General features: G+C 42.1%; 1 protein-coding gene across 1 annotated transcript in view; it reads left to right on the forward strand.

Moving 5' to 3' along the window:
• Positions 1-3098: 3098 nt before the first annotated feature.
• The window catches only part of LOC115110584 (uncharacterized), a 33122-nt gene continuing 23993 nt past the window's right edge, over positions 3099-12227 (forward strand). The window contains 1 exon segment of the mRNA XM_065006742.1: positions 3099-3522. The gene's annotated coding sequence lies outside the window, so the exon portion shown is untranslated.

Genomic DNA, 12227 nt, shown 5'->3' on the forward strand with positions numbered 1-12227 from the left:
CTGGTGATGTGGTCCATGTTGTCACTTTTCTGCTCTCTCTCGTCAAGGACATTTTACATTTAGTCCTCTTCATGGTCAATGAGGCAGAACAACACTTTCCCTTTGTCAGTTATGTCGGTTGAGTGCTCGACCTGTTATGAACTTTTAAAGGGTAATGTAACAAACTTGCTTAAAGACAGTTTTCTATGTATATGGATTCATGGTGAATTGTACTTGATCAGATCATCATTGCTTCTCATCTTCATGCCAGGGCCTGCCCAGTACAGTGTGACTGTGGTGGTATGATAGCACCACTAGAGGGAGAAAGGAGCCTCTTGTCTGACTACATAACCTCCACCAGCCAGCAAGTCAAAGAAAATCAATAGCTGTCTGAGACCATAAAGAAAGAAGAGAAAACCGAAACAAAGGGGATGAGAGGTAAATAGTTCAAAGTAGCTTGTTTTTAAGGGGCCAAAATGTACCACACGCCAGTACAATTGCACATCGAAAAAAGATAAGTGAAAGGAGATGCATGGCCGAAGTGAGTCTAGATAAATGCACATAATTGAAAAGTACATGTCAAGATGGGGAGGGAAGATCAGTGCGGAGATCTGCACAGTCAGTGCTCTTAATGTAGCTTCGTCTGAGTGGTATAGAGGAGAGGGGCCCCTGTCCGATTCCCTTAGTAGCAGCATGCATTATTAACGGCAGAATGCAGCAAGAAAGGGCTGGGAAGCACTTCCACTAAACCCATCAACCAGAAACTGGCCTGCATGGACATCATCAGGTTTCAGGGTAACAATTCCAATTAAACAGAAAGTCCTCTAAAGCATGAGACACGAGGCCTCCTCTATTTTAGTGTTTAGAGTGAAACTAGGTGATAACATGAGATGTGGATTTTACTAGGCTGTGTGCATAATGCAGCTGTATGATACAGCAATCTTTGTTTATCTGAAATGTTCTATTATGACATTTTGTTTTAACATAAACGTTCATGTCGCAGTGAGATAAGGTTATAATTGTCTATAGTCGGTGATGTATGCGTGTTACATGTTCTTCATGTGTGTTAGTATGCAGCATGTTAATGTAATGCCGTGTTGGCACGTTCTGTTCTCCTGGGAGCCCATGCTCACACAGGACAGAAGCAGGTGCACTGCTGGCGTGCGCTAACTTGTGAACATGGTATTCAGAGGCATGTAATGATGAACAGGCTACCATGTGTTGTAATATTTACATCCTAGATATTCTAAGTCCATTTATATTCTAAGTCCATTTCAGAAAAAAAAAAATTTTTTTGCACAATACCTCTTTCCTCCTTTGTGTGATTTGACTGATATGAGAACAGCACTCAAGCGTGTGTGTGTGTGTGTGTCTGCTCGCAGGTGTTAGTGTGTATTCCTTGTCAAAGTTAGCGCAACAACATCCAGAGGCTTGGCTTTGTTTCACTGACTGTGCGCCAGTTCTTTTGTGCTGCGTTGCCCCAGCTGGGCTGCTGGCCAAGGGGAAACAACAATGAGATAAATAACAGGGGAACTAGGTGGCGAGTACACTGCCCTGCCCCTTCCTGTCTCCACTGCAGCGCACCACAGCCTGGGTGGAAAGAAAACGTCCTCTCTTTGTTGTGCCTGTTTCACCAAGCCAATATGTCCATCTCTGGCAGGCCGAACCTAGTATAGGACCCCCAGACTCCCACCCTCTTTTCCTTGCCTTTCTCTGTTTTTCCTCTCCCTCTCTTTACTGTGCGTCATAGTTCTTGTGTGTGTGAGGGTACCTCTGTTTTTGGTGTGTTTGCTATGTTTCTGCTTCCTTTCCTTCACAATACATTTCCTTCACTACATTTCTGTCTGCTTTGGTCTGTTTGTGTGTTTATTGAAAGTCATGTTAGTCAAGCATGTGTAACTAATTGTGTAGGTGTGGGCCAGAGGGTTTACCTTTGCTGATAATTTTGAGAGAGAGGCTGCAGGGAGTTGGGGTTATTGCATGATAGAATACAAAACAAGCGATATCAATCTTAGCATATCAACAAATACGTAGCAGCGCGAGGCTACTTTACATTGCCTAGTGACAATGTAACCACAACACAACCACACAGGTCAGCGCACCATTAAGCACTGTTCACCGAGGTAAACATCCTGGGGAAGTGTGTTCTGATGAATTCCATAGGGTGAGAGCCGAAGTTGACACAATGTGAAGCACAATGCTGCCTAGCCAGTGCAGACCCTGGCACAAAAGCCTGGCTCATGTAGACAGCTCTGGCTTCACAGGGAGAGCTGAACAACAGCAGTGCAGAAGGACAGGCAGCATGCCCACCGAGACTGTCTCAGAAGTCTGGTGTGAAGACAGGAGCGGCACACACAGACAAAGCCTATGAAAAAACGCCCCCAATCAGTCGAGGGAGACAATTGTGTCTGGGGGGAAAACACTGTACAGACAGTGGCAGCTCTTTAACTTCTGTTTCTATTCCCTCTTCATCTTGTTTCTGCCTCCTTTGATTCCACCATGTCTCTGACTCTGTTACAATCTGACAAAAATGGTGTTTTTATGCACTGGTGATTCTCCCGACAGCCTCTTTGACAGGTCAAACATGTTTGGTCTTGTCAGTGTGGGGGCTTGTCTGCAACCAATTAGATATCTTGTCCTTACAATTAAGAATGTGCCACTGCAATAAACCTAGTGTTATCAATATCTCTGAAGATGTTTATGGATATGATTATATTACCTGATTCTTCAACTTTGACACATTTTAGCATGAGTGTAATCAATATTCATTATGTATGTGCAGCAGGACATTTTTAGTCTTTGTACAACTAATAAAGATGTTTGTTTCATTACCATATTAGAATAATATGGTAGTAACTAAATGGCAGTAGACCTATAGAAAATCCAAATATGACAGACTATGCTGTGGTACCCTTTGTGGCTGAAATCTCAGCATCCAGTGGTCCAGAACCAATGGAGAACTCGAACATGCCACCATTGTGTGGAGAGAATGCGCCGTTGAAAAGAAACTGCAGGAGGTGTGTGCAGGATGAGCGTGGAGTCGGCATGGAGGGAGGGGACGCGGGAAACTGGTAGGGGGAGACAACCAGTGCAACTTGGGAAGGATGGGAAGAAAGAAAGTAGGGTGATTTGAGAGATGACATCATTCCTCATTTGAATAAATCCCAGCCGGGGTAGTGATTGGTCGTGAGATGGAGAAAGTCGAGTTACTTGGCTATTCATCCCTTTCAATTTCACCCCCGCGCGCAATGCCGTGGTAAAACCCTCTCTGCCTGTCCATCCATCCTGGCCAGTAGAGAGTGTGTGCGTGGACTGCAAATCGCTTTTCCTTTCTTTGGAAGGGACGCGCATCACTTCTGGAAACTGCGGTCGATAGAAGTTTCGTTGTAATCTGGCTGCTGTATTTTGGCTTGTTTCACATCTTGTTCGGTTTCATTTTGTAATTTGTTACACTTTGTATTCGAGGATATTGAAAGGAGTCGGAGGATATTGTCAAACACGGGCGTAGCTGGAGATCAAGCTATAGCTAGCTACACTGCGTTGGTAAGTGTAGAGACTGGTTGAGCGTTAGCATGTTAGCTAGCTGTGCAACTAAACTTACACTTAAATCACAAATATAAAATGCAAGTTACGATGTGATGCTTTAACAAATGTTTTCGTCTCCTAAAATATTAGATTTTTCTATTTAGTGTTTGGTAGATGGTCTGGGTAGAATGGGTGAAAAATCATATAGTGGGTGAATGTCTTTGTCGACATTGTAAGTGCAATTCATGATTTCCTATTGCAAACGCAGGTTAGCGTTTTTCGTCATGGATCTTGTTCTGGAGGCAGGTCTGCAGAGTGGTCACTAGTTGGCACAACCACAGTCATAAAATCTGATTTTAAACCTAATCTTAACCACGCTGCTAACCCTAATGCCCAACTTTAATTTAAGACCAAAAAGCACGCTTTTGTGTTTTCGTGATTGTTTAAAATAAGGCAAATTTGACTTTGCAGCTGGCTCATGTAGCGGAAATCGCCCAGTTATGCCTCGAGGGCAAGATTCATGACATAAACGTCAACTTGAATTGGAAACCGCGCCATACAAATAAGCCTTGTTGAAATGCTAGCTAACTAAATAGGCTACTTGCTAGCAGAACTATCCACGCGAGTCTGTTGGGTCGCACAAGAACGAGAATATGAGCAAGGGAATCGTTGCATTTTCCTTCTGCCAGTGAGCGGCTCAAACCCTAAAGAGGATGTTTTAGATTCGGAATTCGATTGCAATTGGGAGGGGGGTGATGGGGCGGTGGCAGCCCTGCGTGGTGGCTGAAATTGATCACCAGCTATTTAGCTAACCGACGAATGAGCTGGCTAAAATAACAGCCTTCCTTTTGTGAAGGGATCGGTGTGTAATCATGTGGATTATTTGCCTTTTCAAAAGCAATTCGACGTATTCACTTCATTATATTAACTTTAGTTCTCTCAGGCTCTTCATCCTTCATGGTTGAAGCCTATTGTTCTGTGCGGCCAAGTGCTCTCAGTGAGAACTGCTTCGTTCTTTGCCCCCCAGGCGACGTGTTGGATAATTTAGGCTAATTCTGTTATCTTTTGCATTAATCAGCGAACGTGGCATAGGCTACTTTTGTAGGATGGCGTAAATCGAGGTTGAGAGGTCTTTGAAGGCTCCCCCAATTCTCAGGATTATTAGAAGTGAGTCATTACAAGTACTGTACTCTCAATGCAATAAAACAATTGGTTCAAACTGTATCATATAGGCTAACATTGTGGCTTCAGGCAATTAACTCGGAGCTATTTTTTGCTTGTGTTAATGTTATGCAACTAGACGACACTCTTCTCTCCAAAATAACAAGGGTGAATAACGTTAGTCTCCAAAACCCTCAACGTGCAGGTACCATATACAGTTACAGTTAATCATTATAGATGGCCCACAGGCCTAACCTCTGCCCCTGATGTTCGGATGACAATGAGCCTTATAGGGTGGGGTAGTGGGCATGGGTAGGTCAATATTCTGCAATGATCTGCCATGAGGTATTGATGCCACTCTGGAATAAATTGCATCCCAGGGTGATTAATGTGAGCACTTTTCAGGCATGGCCTTGTCTGGTTTAGAGAGGCTCCAACATGCTAGTCAACCCTCTGGTGCATTAATGAGCGATGGCTGACTCACAAAGCAAGCAAATGAATGAGGCAGCGGGATGGAGACACGCTCAGACATGGGACTGATGCATTCATGTGAAATTAAAGGCAGATCCTGTTTTACCCAAGTGCTGCTGGCTTGTTACATAAAAAAAAAATATATATATCCGTCATGTCTATGAATCTAATGATAAAACCAATTTTTTTTTTTTGTGTTCAATATCCTTTATCTTGTTTTAGCAAAAGTGTTATCTTTGTACTTTCAACCAATGTTTCAGCATTGTGACATTTGGTACCAAATTCCCCTTGCCACTTTCACAATAGGCTGAAAACGGATTCCTCCTCCTCTCATATGTCTCCGCTGGCATTTTGGTTTTTACATTGTCTGTCACACCTATTTTAAGTCTCTCCTATAATGCCATGCACATGTTTTAGTAAGCCTGCTGAAACAGTTGGCCAAAGGAGGGCTTAGATGTCTGCGATTTGAAGAGATGCAATTCCATGAGGAATTCATACTGGGGTGATTTTATGACCTACAGTTCTTTGCTCTGCCCTTCCTCTGACCTATGCCATGGGCTGTCAGGGAGATGCCTACAGTAATTTGTGCCTCGGCTTGCCCTCGGGCGTAGTATGCTTAATAATAGGTTGATTCAGTGACGTCCCTATCTGTAAATATCCAAATTTGTGTGTCATCTGCCTGCCCTGGACTGGTCTCCTACTCACCAGATCCCCCTCAGGTTGAACCAAGGGCCAGGGTTCCGGTCTGGAAGCACGCTTTCGACTGCACCTACAGTCTTGCGTCGGTACTAGAGGTCGACCGATTAATCGGAATGGCCGATTAATTAGGGCCGATTTCAAGTTTTCATAACAATCGGAAATCGGTATTTTTGGGTGCCGATTTTTAAATTAATTTTTATTTTTATTTACATCTTTATTGAATCTTTATTTAACTAGGCAAGTCAGTTAAGAATACATTCTTATTTTCAATGACGGCCTAGGAACGAGGCAGAATGACAGATTCGTACCTTGTCAGCTCGGGGGATCCAATATTTCAACCTTATGATTAACTAGTCCAATGCTCTAACCACCTGCCTCACGAGGAGCCTGCCTGTAACGCGAATGCAGTAAGCCAAGGTAAGTTGCTAGCTAGCATTAAAGTTATCTTATAAAAAACAATCAATCAACGACTGTTGCGCCAATGTGTACTTAATCATAAACATCAATGCCTTTCTTCAAATCAATACACAAGTATATATTTTTAAACCTGTATATTTAGCTGAAAGAAATGCGGGTTAGCAGGCAATATTAACCAGGTGAAATTGTGTCACTTCTCTTGCGTTCATTGCACGCAGAGTCAGGGTATATGCAACCGTTTGGGCCGCCTGGCTCTTTGCGAACTAATATGCCAGAATGTTACGTAATTATGACATAACATTGAAGGTTGTGGAATGTAACAGGAATATTTAGACTCATGGATGCCACCCGTTAGATAAAATACGGAACGGAATAAATGTTTTGTTTTCGAGGTGACAGTTTCCGGATTTGACCGAAGGCTCGTATTTCTGTGTGTTTATTATAGTTACGGTAAGTCTATGATTTGATAGAGCAGTCTGATTGAGGGGTGGTAGGCAGCAGTAGGTTGGTAATAGTCAAAGGTATATGGTTTAGAGAGAGATAGTCGACGTGTTATAATTCCTGTAATAACTTGCGGCTGAACTTGAAAGGGGTTCCTTCGTTATTTTACCGTTCATGTCTTCCATAGAGAATGTCTTGATCTACTTCAAATAAGGTCTGTGTTTCGTGCTTAAACCACCTTGGTGTTTTGATACCCGTGTAAATCTCACTAGGATAAGGTAACATTTGTCAAAATATTTTCATAAATCCATTCTACAAAAAAAATGAACTTCGCTTATATTTAGCCAATATTGATCAGAGTTACCTTGTCCTATGGATATCTACACAGTTATAAAATTGGAAAGGTGGTGTAAGCCTACACAAAACACAGACCTTATTTTAAGTGAATCTAAAAAATATCCTATGGAATAAGTGAATGACGGAACCGCTTTTCAGATTTTGCTAGGTGTCATGGGAATTATGACTCGCACTTTGGTAGTAAAATCTTACCATGTCCTTTATTAAAATAGGATTTCCTGCATATAGAAATTAGTTTTTGTTTTCAACATTCATCACAGGTAACTTAAACTCTATTTTTATTCAAACAGTTGAGTATTTGTCTCCTAAGCAGATTCTTCAGTATCATTGTCACTTCAGAGCTGTGTGTGTGTTTTACAGATGGCAGAGAAAAGCAGAGCACCAGTGTGGGACTATTACATGGAATTGGCACCAGGGAAAGCAAGGTGTCTTATTTGAGATAAAGATGTAAGCATGGGGTCAGCAATGGCTAAATCAAAAAAATACCACCAACCTGTGGAATCACCTTAAGAACACCCATCCAAAAGCCCACATGTATTATATTAAGTTAAAATAAAAGTGTTCATTGTTCATTCAGTATTGTTGCAATTGTCATTATTACAAAAATGTGTATATATATATATACACACATTTCTAAAAACATTTCTAAAAATCTTCCGATTAATCGGTATCAGCTTGTTTTGTCCTCCAATAGTTATCGGCGTTGAAAAATCATAATCGGTCGACCTCTAGTCGGTACTGCAGTTTAACTGATGTCCGGCCCAGAAAGACAATTCCCATAGACGGCCCCACATAGAAGTCAGATTAAACTGGGTGCAACTTGGATATTGGCGGTCCATGAATCGGCCATCTTGGACGCTGTCTCTAGTGCTTTTATTGCTCAGTGGGCTGAACAGTTCAGCTTGAACTGTATGACCTTTGGCACTTTCTGTCACCATCGCTTATGAATAAAGTTGTGAGATTATTTTAATCACAGACTTGGGACTGTAGTAGTGGTTTCTGTAGTGCCACTCCATTGTTTGCAATTGTCGTCACAATAATTCTGCTACGGACATTGGTCCAGCCAAGATAACTGCCTCAGTGGTATCACAGTTGTCAGTCCTGACAGTTGCTGCGCAGTTTTGAGGGTATATATGCCAGCAGCTGCAGTCATTAATTTTCTGTGTTGAGGCTCTGAATTCTTCCAGTGGGAGGCTGGATAATGGACATGGTTCAGAACCCTGTTGCTATGCCTCCCTCACCACTTTCACAATTTTGCCTGGATTGCTGTGGTTGCTGACTGGCTGCGATATGGCATAACGTCTACTCGACATGGAAATGATCTTTAATACTGTCAGAAACTAAAGGCTTGCTGGTTTCTAGAAGGGATGCATGATATATAGGTAAACCTATCAGAATCGGACGATATTAGTTGAAAGTGTCAACATCGGTATCGGCCCGATGTGCAAAATCGGTGTCAAAGCTGACGTGCATACCTATATAATGTAGGTACATGACGTAATGACGCCACATAAAATGTTGCACAACACATTATTCCTAACCTAGCCCACAATGTCTGCTGTGGATCGAGCAGTCATTTGAAAGAGTAAACTCAAAGGCCAAATCCATTATAATGGAATTCATTGCCCTTGACAATCAACTGTTCTCTGTCGTGGGTGATGTTGGCTTTCACTGACTGGTCGAGCACCGGGACACACTACCAATTGCGCAATTTTTCAGATGTTGCCCTATCGGAGTTACACCGTAATAGCGTCACTGGTATTAGCTTCATGACATAATATGGAACGCCATTTGGGTCTTTGCAGGTCAAATAACACAGTTCTATTATAGAATGTTGTGTGTTCTGAATTTGCACGTGCAAACCAAGCACCACCACTACTATCAGTAGCGCTGTCAAAGCTGAACAAGAAAGTATACCGGCCATGAACGATGTGTTTACAAGTTGGTAATAAAGCATTATTTGTTAGACCGCAACTTCTGGGGTAGTTAGCCTGAAAACAATGACCATTAGAAACTGCAGTCATTTTCATTGTTCTTAGCAATGATTTAGGAATCCTTGTAAGTATTAGCTAGGTAGCCACTTGTTCGCATATTGAACTTCAGTTCATGAAAATAAATAGCTAGCCAGCTACTTAACGTTAGCTTTGGGCAACGGGGTTATCTAACGGCCAGCTAGCTTCATCTGGCTAGTGAGGCTAGACCGGACCGGGTTATGTGTTGTGAAGCTAGCCACAATATGGATTAGGCACAATGGCAGAATTTGTGGTTTGCCTTCAAAATAAAAGTACCTATTTTGAAAGTGATGCATGAGGTTACAATTGGTGTAATCATGCCATATTTAGACTACATAATGTTAAACAAGGTTGGAATGTGAATCAATGAAATAGGTTGTCAGTCTACTCGGAGACACCTACAGAACACAATTGTGAAGAGTTTACGCAAATGTTAGCATTGTATCTCTTATCGCGGGACTGTGAGAAATCACCTCCCCAGTCAGCCTATTGTGTGTATTGACATTCATGTTGCACTGTACAGCTTTACCTAAGGATTGGGGTATCAGTCTACTCAACACCCAAGATACTTTTTCCCAAAGTCGTCCTCAGTTATCAGACTCAAACTTCCACGCAGTATTGTTTTACCACAGAAATAGTGTTCAATACACACAGGTTGACAATGAATGTGGCTCAATTCAGTTGTTTCAGAGTCCCACAATAAGAGCTACGACGCTAATATTCTCTGGGTGTCACTGGGTAGACTGATACCTATGGATTGTGAATCAATGACATGGGGTAAGGCTGTACAGTGAAATAAGTATGCTCCCAATGCAATTCTAAAGTATAATCCATCCAGTGTGATTTCAACAGATTTTTGTCAAATTAACGTGGTCTTTTGTTGAATTTATATAACATTCCAACATTAGCACGATCTGTTCAATAACGGCGTAATTCTACTATTTGTATTCATTTGCATGGCTGTCAATGACACTTATTTCAAAGGCTAACACAAAGTCCACTTGTGGCTAATCCTTATTGTGGCTAGCTTCACATAGATGGGTCGGACCCCCATTAATCAAATAAGAACTGTCTTATAAATTAGGGTTATTTTAGATGATGTCACCTAGCTATATAGTTTGTCATTTTGCAATGTTTTTGGGAAGAACATGTTTGCATCCATGAGTTAGCTAGCTTTTTTAATGCCAGCACTGTATGTGTGCGAAACAACTTTACCAGCATCGTAGCATACGTATCGATGAATCGTTGTGAAATATGAGTGATAGTGTAATAATTACGTAAAAAATGTATTAACACGTTAAATTATGTGACGTGCAGTCATATTCAGGTCCTGATGGGTCAACAAGCTTATTTGACACGTTAAATAGTGTTATTTGACGCATCTTTTTTGGCATGCAAAGACCTAAACAGCGTTCCATAGGAATCCTGGTTGAGAATGAAACTGAACAACGAAACAGCACAGCAAGTTAGTGAAAGATGTTTTACTGGTAATCGGGACTTACGTAAATGCCAACAAACAAAATAACTTTTTGGTGTGTGTAACCTTTTATTTAACTAGGCATGTCGGTTAAGAACACATTCTTATTTACAATGACGGCCTACCCCGTCCAAACCCGGACGATGCTGGGCCAATTGTGCGATTATAGCCTGGATTTGAACCAGGGACTGTAGTGACGCCTCTTGCACTGAGATGCAGTGCCTTAGACCCCTGTGTGTGTTAACTATTTAACTGTACTAGAATGCTTAAGGCTGCGAACATTTTAAGTATCTTTTTCTTTTGGCAAGGAAAATATTGGATATCGGTCAGAAATGTCATCGGTGCATCACTAGTTTCTTGTGATTGAGCATCATTCTGCCACCTGTAGCTGACACAGTGCATTAGGAAAGTATTCAGACTCCTTGACTTTTCCCACTTTTTTTAACAGCCTTATTCTAATATGGATTAAATCGTTATTCTCTCCCCCCCCCCCCAATCTACACACAATATCCCATAATGAGAAACAAAACGGGTTTATAGAAATGTTTGCTAATTTATTAAATATCACATTTACATAAGTATTCAGACCCTTTACTCTGTACTTTGTTGAAGCACCTTTGGCAGCGATTACTACCTCTAGTCTTGGGTATGACGCTACAAGCTAGGCACACCTGTATTTGGGTAGTTTCTCCCATTCTTCTCTGCAGATCCTCTCAAGCTCTCAGGTTGGATAGGGAGCATTGCTGCACAGCTATTTTCAGGTGTCTCAAAGAAATGTTCGATCTAGTTCAAGGCTGTGTGTTTAGGGTTGTTGTCCTGTTGGAAGGTGAACCTTCGCCCCAGTCTGAGGTCCTGAGAGCTCTGTAGCATGTTTTCATCAAGGATCTCTCTGTACTTTGCTCCATCTTTCCCTCGATACTAACAAGTCTCCCAGTCCCTGCCGCTGAGAAACATCCCCACGGCATGCTGCTGCCACCACCATGCTTCACCATAGGGATGGTCCCAGGTTTTCCCCAGAGCATGATGCTGCCACCACCATGCTTCACCATAGGGATGGTCCCAGGTTTCCTCCAGACGTGACGCTTGGCGTTCAGTCCAAAGATTTCAATCTTGGTTTGATCAGACCAGATAATCTTGTTTCACATGGTCTGAGTGTCCTTTAGGTGCCTTCTGCCAAACTCCAAGCGGGCTGTCGTGCCTTTTACTGAGGAGTGGCTTCTGTCTGGCCACTCTACCATAACAGCGTGATTGGTGGAGTGCTGCAGAGATGGGAGAACCTTCCAGAAGTGCAACCATCTCCACAGAGTAAATCTGGAACTCTGTCAAAGCGACCATTGGGTTCTTCCTGACCAAGGCCCTTCTCTCCCGATTGCTCAGTTTGGTGGTTCCAAACTTTCTCTATTTATTAAGAATGATTGAGGCCACTGTTCTTGGACCTTCAATGCTTCAGACATTTTCTGGTACCCTTCTGCAGATCTGTGCCTCGACACAATCCTGTCTCGGACCTCAATGGACAATTCCTCTGGTTTTTGCTCTGACCTTTATATAGACAGGTGTGCCTTTCCAAATCACGTCCAATCAATTACAGAAGTCAGAAGTTTACATACACTTAGGTTGGAGTCATTCAAACTCATTTTTCAACCACTCCACAAATTTCTTGTAAACAAACTATAGTTTTGGCAAGTCTG

Source organism: Oncorhynchus nerka, linkage group LG21 (genome assembly GCF_034236695.1).
Source record: "Oncorhynchus nerka isolate Pitt River linkage group LG21, Oner_Uvic_2.0, whole genome shotgun sequence".
Taxonomy (NCBI): Eukaryota; Metazoa; Chordata; class Actinopteri; order Salmoniformes; family Salmonidae; genus Oncorhynchus; species Oncorhynchus nerka.